This window comes from Triticum aestivum, chromosome 6B, assembly GCF_018294505.1.
Source record: "Triticum aestivum cultivar Chinese Spring chromosome 6B, IWGSC CS RefSeq v2.1, whole genome shotgun sequence".
Taxonomy (NCBI): Eukaryota; Viridiplantae; Streptophyta; class Magnoliopsida; order Poales; family Poaceae; genus Triticum; species Triticum aestivum.
The window spans coordinates 693988481-693994872 of NC_057810.1; the positions used below are offsets into that span (position 1 = coordinate 693988481).

At 43.1% G+C, this 6392-nt stretch overlaps 1 non-coding gene across 1 annotated transcript; it reads right to left on the reverse strand.

The window, feature by feature from the left end:
* Positions 1-4710: 4710 nt before the first annotated feature.
* On the reverse strand, positions 4711-4871 carry LOC123140209 (U1 spliceosomal RNA). Its single transcript, XR_006469861.1, has one exon. It is a non-coding gene; the product is annotated as a U1 spliceosomal RNA (small nuclear RNA).
* Between the last annotated feature and the right edge of the window lie 1521 nt (positions 4872-6392).

The window sequence follows — 6392 nt, forward strand, 5'->3', positions numbered from 1 at the left end:
GTCATGTCCATGTTCTCATCCGGGACTCCGAACAAACTTAGGTCACCAAAACACATAACTCATAATATAATCGTCATCGAACGTTAAGCATGCGGACCCTACGGGTTCGAGAACTATGTAAACATGATCGAGACACATCTCCGATCAATAACCATAGGAACCTGGATGCTCATATTGGTTCCTACATATTCTACGAAGATATTTATTGGTCAAACCGCACAATAACATACGTTGTTCCCTTTGTCATCGGTATGTTACTTGCCCGAGATTCGATCGTCGGTATCATCATACCTAGTTCAATCTCATTACCAGCAAGTCTCTTTACTCATTCCATAATGCTTCATCTCGCAGCTAACTTATTAGTCACATTGCTTGCAAGGCTTATAGTGATGAGCATTACGAGAGGGCCCAGAGATACCTCTCCGATATACAGAGTGACAAATCCTATTATCGATCTATGCCAACCCAACAAACACCTTCCGAGACACCTGTAGAGCATCTTTATAGCACACCTCCGGTATTCGGGAGTTGCATAATCTCATAGTCAGAGGAACATGTATAAGTCACGAAGAAAGCAATATCAATAAAACTTAACGATCAATATGCTAAGCTAACGGATGGGTCTTGTCCTTCACATCATTCTCTAATGATCTGATTTCGTTCATCAAATGACAACACATGTCTATGGTCAGAAAAAATAATCATCTTTGATTAACGAACTAGTCAAGTAGAGGCATACTAGGGACACTTTGTTTTGTCTATGTATTCACACATGTAATAAGTTTTCGGTTAATACAATTGCAGCATGAATAATAAACATTTATCATGATATAAGGAAATATAAATAACAACTTTATTATTGCCTCTAGGGCATATTTCCTTCAGTCCCCCACTTGCACTAGAGTCAGTAATCTAGATTACATAGTAATGATTCTAACACCCATGGAGTCTTGGTGTTGATCATGTTTTGCCGTGGAAGAGGCTTAGTCAATAGGTCTGCAACATTCATGAGTCGTTGATCTAGGCCACACCCCTTCTTGATCTGTCATAAACCCCGCTCAGGTATGTAAGTTGCAATGATGCCTTGGGGGCAGTTATATACACCGGCTCTCTCACCCCCGCCTCCTCTCGCTAGCGAGGTGGTACTAAACCAAACAGAGCGTCTTATGGTTATGGCCCGACCCATGATTCATATTTTTATGTTTGTTTGTTTCTTCTTTTCTTACTTTTCAATTTATTATTTTCCTTTTCACTTTTCTTCTCATTTGTATTTTCTTCTTTTCATCTAATTGGGCGTTTATAGTTCACTTTTTAACATTGTCTACATGTTTTTCTCATACTTTTACTATAAAAGAATTCCTTGTTGGTGTCATTAAAGTGAATTTTGTTTTGATGAGGTTGGAGCAGACATCCTTTGAGAATGGAGCCATTGGGAGCGCCCGGTAAGGCAATTTTAGATGCAAGCCGAGGAAACTTGTGCCTGGGCCTCCTGGTTCCTCTCCCCCGGACAACGTTGGATCCTACAGGGATGCATCATGCCCCCATCGATCTTCCTGCCACGCGCAATGACCACCACAAATTCGTGTAGTGAGTACATCCTCCACTTGTATCCTGCCTCAGTTGTGCTTGGGGGCGTCTCGTCCACTCCCCGCATGCGTGACTCCATCCACTCTGGTGAATAAGTGGTCACCGCAACAATGTCAAGCACCATCATGATGGTGGCGCCCAACTTTCATCCAGTTCTACAGAGCACGCCATCTCACGACGCACCACCTCTGTTGAGTGTACAAGACGCTTGACGATTGCCACACAGCCGGGGACAAGTCGAGGAGAGGGGGATTGGGTTACCGGGGGCGTAATCGGGGTGGGAGGCACTCATGGCGGCGACGACCTTGGCGACGATTTTGTCGAGCTTGGAGGTGGTGATGCCCCTGTAGATGCCGACGCAGGCCTTCTACGCGACGAGCGCGGGGTCGTGGTGGTTCTGGTTGAGGCCGTATGCAAGCTTCTTGAGACGCGTCGTGATCTTGTCGAAATGCACCACCTCCAACCGCACGCTGCCCTTCACCGCATACATCTTCTCTGCCGCCTGGCCGGATTTCGGTCAAACATTGGGTGGGCACGTGTCATAGCGAGCAGCAGGAGGGGCTCAGGATCCGAGAATTGGGGAACAAGGAGGAGGGAGAGGGCGGTGAGGGATTTGGAACGGCTCCAAGGGGCCGACGCGCATGTTGTGTGATGATTTTGAAAAGAAATGAGAAAGGGGGTTCTTTTGAGAGTGGGAGGAATGGTGGAGAAGTGCTTTGGAGGAGGAGCGCTGGATTAGTGGAGTATTTTCATGTGTGGTTTTATGTCGGGGTGGTTGGTGGTGGTGGAAGCCCGTGTGATGCGGGACGCCATATTTCAGTCACAGTGAGAGCACATGAGCGTGTCATGTCCTTCGTCATTCAACTCCATCAATGGCCCACCTATTTGAAAAGCATGAACTTTATTTGCTAATTGCCAAATAATTTGACTATGGATTGTTCGATCTTCGCAAGAATCGGAATAAAAATCTCTTTTTTCTTGTGGAACAAATTATACTCTTCATAGTCTCGTTGCCTTTTTAGCGAACGTCTGAAGTTTATATAACACAAAATTATATCTTTTGAAAATAGAACATATGAAGTTTATATTGGTATATTTTTTGTAATATATGACTTGTATTAAGTTGGTCAAATTGACGACCTAGGGGTACGGGCACGCCTTGTAAAGAGAGAGAGAGAGAGGGAGTAGCGAACATTGCCTAGCTGAAGAATGGTATTGCTTCCCGTAAGTTACTGGTCACATCGCAAGCCCATGATTAAGCTAACTACCTATTTATCACAGTCTAGGGCCTTGCCTTGTTTTGAAGATTTCTTCGCAAGGAATATGGTGAATCAAATCAGATTTGTAATACCTTTTTTTAGGGTCAAATCATTGCCGCTTTATTTAACTTACGAAGTTCGGAATTTCATCCGACAAAATAGAAAGAACGAAGTCTGGGGGAGCCCCCAACCAAACCTTACAAAGTTCATCATCCACTGCTACTCTAGCAAACTTATGTGCGGCAATATTAGCTGACCGACGAATCCACGAAACCTTAAACTCCTCAAAAGATCTCAGCATCATTTTGATCTCCTCCACCAAAGGTCCTGCCACCGAAAGTTCCTTTCCTTGAGCTTGTAGCATGTGCACAACCCCCTTAGCGTCTAGCTCCACATGGACTCGCAGCACGTTCGAATCTCTCGCCACCTCAAGAGCGCGCCTGCAAGCAAGGAGTTCAGCTACCTCTGGATCAGATACGCCAGAGAAGAGGTGACATGCCCCTGCTCTGAACGCTCCCATGTGGTCCCTGAGCACCACTCCTCCCCCGGCATTGCCTGCCCCTTTACCTACTGCTCCATCTGCGTTGACCTTGGTCCATCCCTCGGCCGGCGGCTCCCATGGCTGTGATAGCTGACCGGTTCGCACGGACGTATTCCTGGGGTTTGCCAACCTCCATTCTGTGGTGTGCATCACCACCAAGCCCAATATTTCATGTGGCTCCTTTATTCTTTTGCCATCACGGGTCTCATTCCTTGCTAACCACAGATCATACAACGCTTGCACCATCACCTGCTTCGCGTGTTGTCACCCCTTGCTGCCGGTTCCAAGTTTTGCCATCAGCCTCAAGAAGATCGGCCACCCTTGTCACCCCTTGCATATAAACCTGTCCAAGTGGCTTCATGGAGCCATTCCTCGGGATCCAATTACTGTGATGAATGTTGACACGAGATCCATCGCCAATCCTCCAAACGAGCCCTTCTCTAAGGAGGTCCCGGCCATGCAGAATACTCCGGTATGTATATGAGGCGGAGGAAGGGCATGTAGCACTCATGATAGACTCCTCCTGTAAATAACACGCTTTGAGCACCCTTGCCACCAAGGACTCCGGATATTGCAATAGGCGCCAAGCCTGTTTCGCGAGCAGTGCTTGGTTAAAAGCAACCGGATCACGAAAGCCCATACCCCCATCTCTTTTGGACATGCACATCTTTTGCCAGGAGATCCAGTGTACCTTGCGCTCACCATCCTTTGCCCCCCACCAGAATTTTGAAGAGATAGAATTCAGATTCCGGCACGTTTTCTTTGTGAGGTGGAAACAACTCATGGTGAAAGTAGGCACGGATTGGAGTCCAGACTTGATAAGAACCTCCCTTGCCTTCTTGGAAAAGACCTAAACCCTTCCAGCCACTACATTTTCCTTTTGAGCTCTCTGTGACATACTGAAAAGTGCCCTCCTTGGATCTTCCAACCAGTGTTGGGAGACCGAGGTACCTCTCACTTAGAGCCTCTGAGGACACACCCAAAACCGATTTGAGCTCTTCTTTTGTGGTGTCCGGGCATCCCTTGCCAAAAAATATGGACGACTTCTGCAAATTTACCTTTTGGCCCGAGGCCGCCTCATATGTTACCAAAATTTCCTTTAGAGCTTGTAGATATTGGCCGAAATATTGGCTACTAATTGGCTGGCTACAAAATTCATGTGGCCACACTCACATAGAGTTGTATGTTTTGGAAATTCTTGGCATTGCAAAACTATTAATAGCAAAAAAAATACCATGTATACTTGCTTGACCAAGTAGAAGCAACTTGCAAAACGTGCATAGCTGCAATGATGAAATTCTAAAGTTTAATTTTGATGGATTGGCAGGGGTCGCGCGAGCGCATACCCCCTCTACCATAAATTTTGACGTCCATTCTCCCAATTGGGCAGATGATAGACCAACATGCTCGCCAAGTGCAATGTGAGCCGTTGATCTAGGCCACGACCCTTCTTGATCAGTCGTAAACCCTGTCTAGGTATTTAAGTTGCACCGGTGCTCCATGGGCTAGTTATATACACCAGCTCTCCCACCTCCGCCTCTCTCGCTAGCGAGGTGGGACTAAACCAGACCAGATCGAGGCCGATTTCCTTTATGTTTTTTTCATTCTATTTATTATTTTTCCTTTTCACTTTTCTTCTGATTTGTATTTCCTTCTTCATCTAATTGACGTTTATGTTTCACTTTTTAATATTGTCTACATGCTTTCCTCGTACTATAAAATCCCTTTTTGGTCTCATTAAAGTGAACTTTTTAAGAGGGTTGGAGCAGATAGTTTTCGAGAATTGAGTCATTGTGTGAGTAGCCACCATGACCATGTGTGAGTAGTTTCCACAGGACCTTAGGGTCCATAGCAGTAGCTAGATGACATCCTCTCTCTCTCTCTCTTGTGATTCTATACCTTTTTTACTAAAAAAGCAAGGTGCATTTCTTCAATTTTTTCATCCGTTCACCGTCAAGAAGATTTTTTTGTATCCGGGGTGGTACTAAACTTTTGTGCGTCAATCCGCTAGAAAAGAACAAATGTTTGTCCAGAATTCCGTCAATGGGCCACGCGTGCTCCGGCCCAACAAAGCCAGCCCATTTATTATTGCCCACGCAGTTGGGAAGAGCTTATTTCTTGCATCAAGCGATAAATTGTTGAAACTAACCACAGGGCTCCTAAGATTGGGCCGGTCCGTTTCCCCTTTTTCGATGTTCTATTTTTATTTTTTCTCTTCCTTTCTCCTTCTTTTTTTGTATTTCCTTTTCCTTTTTTCTATCTTTATTTTTTTCTGTCAATTGTTTGAAAAGTGGTGTTCCTGATTTGAAAAATATTCGAAAATTTTAAAAAATCTTGTTTCGAAATTTTCTCGTTTTTTTGAAAATGTTTGTGTTTTTCAAAAAGTCTTCAAGATTTTTTTAATAAAAGTTACATTTTATAAATGTTCCATATGTTAAAATATTCATGTTTTAGTGAAATATTCACAAACCAAAAGAATACTTTCGTCTAAGAAAACATTTTCTAAATATTTTTTGAATGTTCCCCTTAAAAAATCAAAAATTCAAAAATATTTGTGTTTTTGTACAATTTTCATGTTTTAAAAATATTATTTGTGAATCTCAAAACATATTAATGTTTCTAATTTTGTTCGTGTTTTTCCAAAAATATTGGAATTTTCAAAAAATAACTGTTCGGATTTTTTGATTGTTCGGGATTTAAAAAATTGTTCACATTTCCAAGAATATTCACCAATTCATATTTTTTTGAATGTTCAATTTTTTTAATATATATTCCTAATCTGACTCTATATTATTTTCTTAAATACTCGCGCTGGCCATAGGTTAGCAGTGCATGGTCGTTCTATGCTGGTTGAGTGTAAATGAAAGAAACTGTTGGCATATGCCAATAAAAGAGAATATGTTGTTTGGTTTTAATTAGAGCAAAATTATCGGCACTTGAGCACTAAAATAATCAAAGAGAATAAACCCTAAAAAGTAAGGACATTCATGCCTAATTATGCTAAT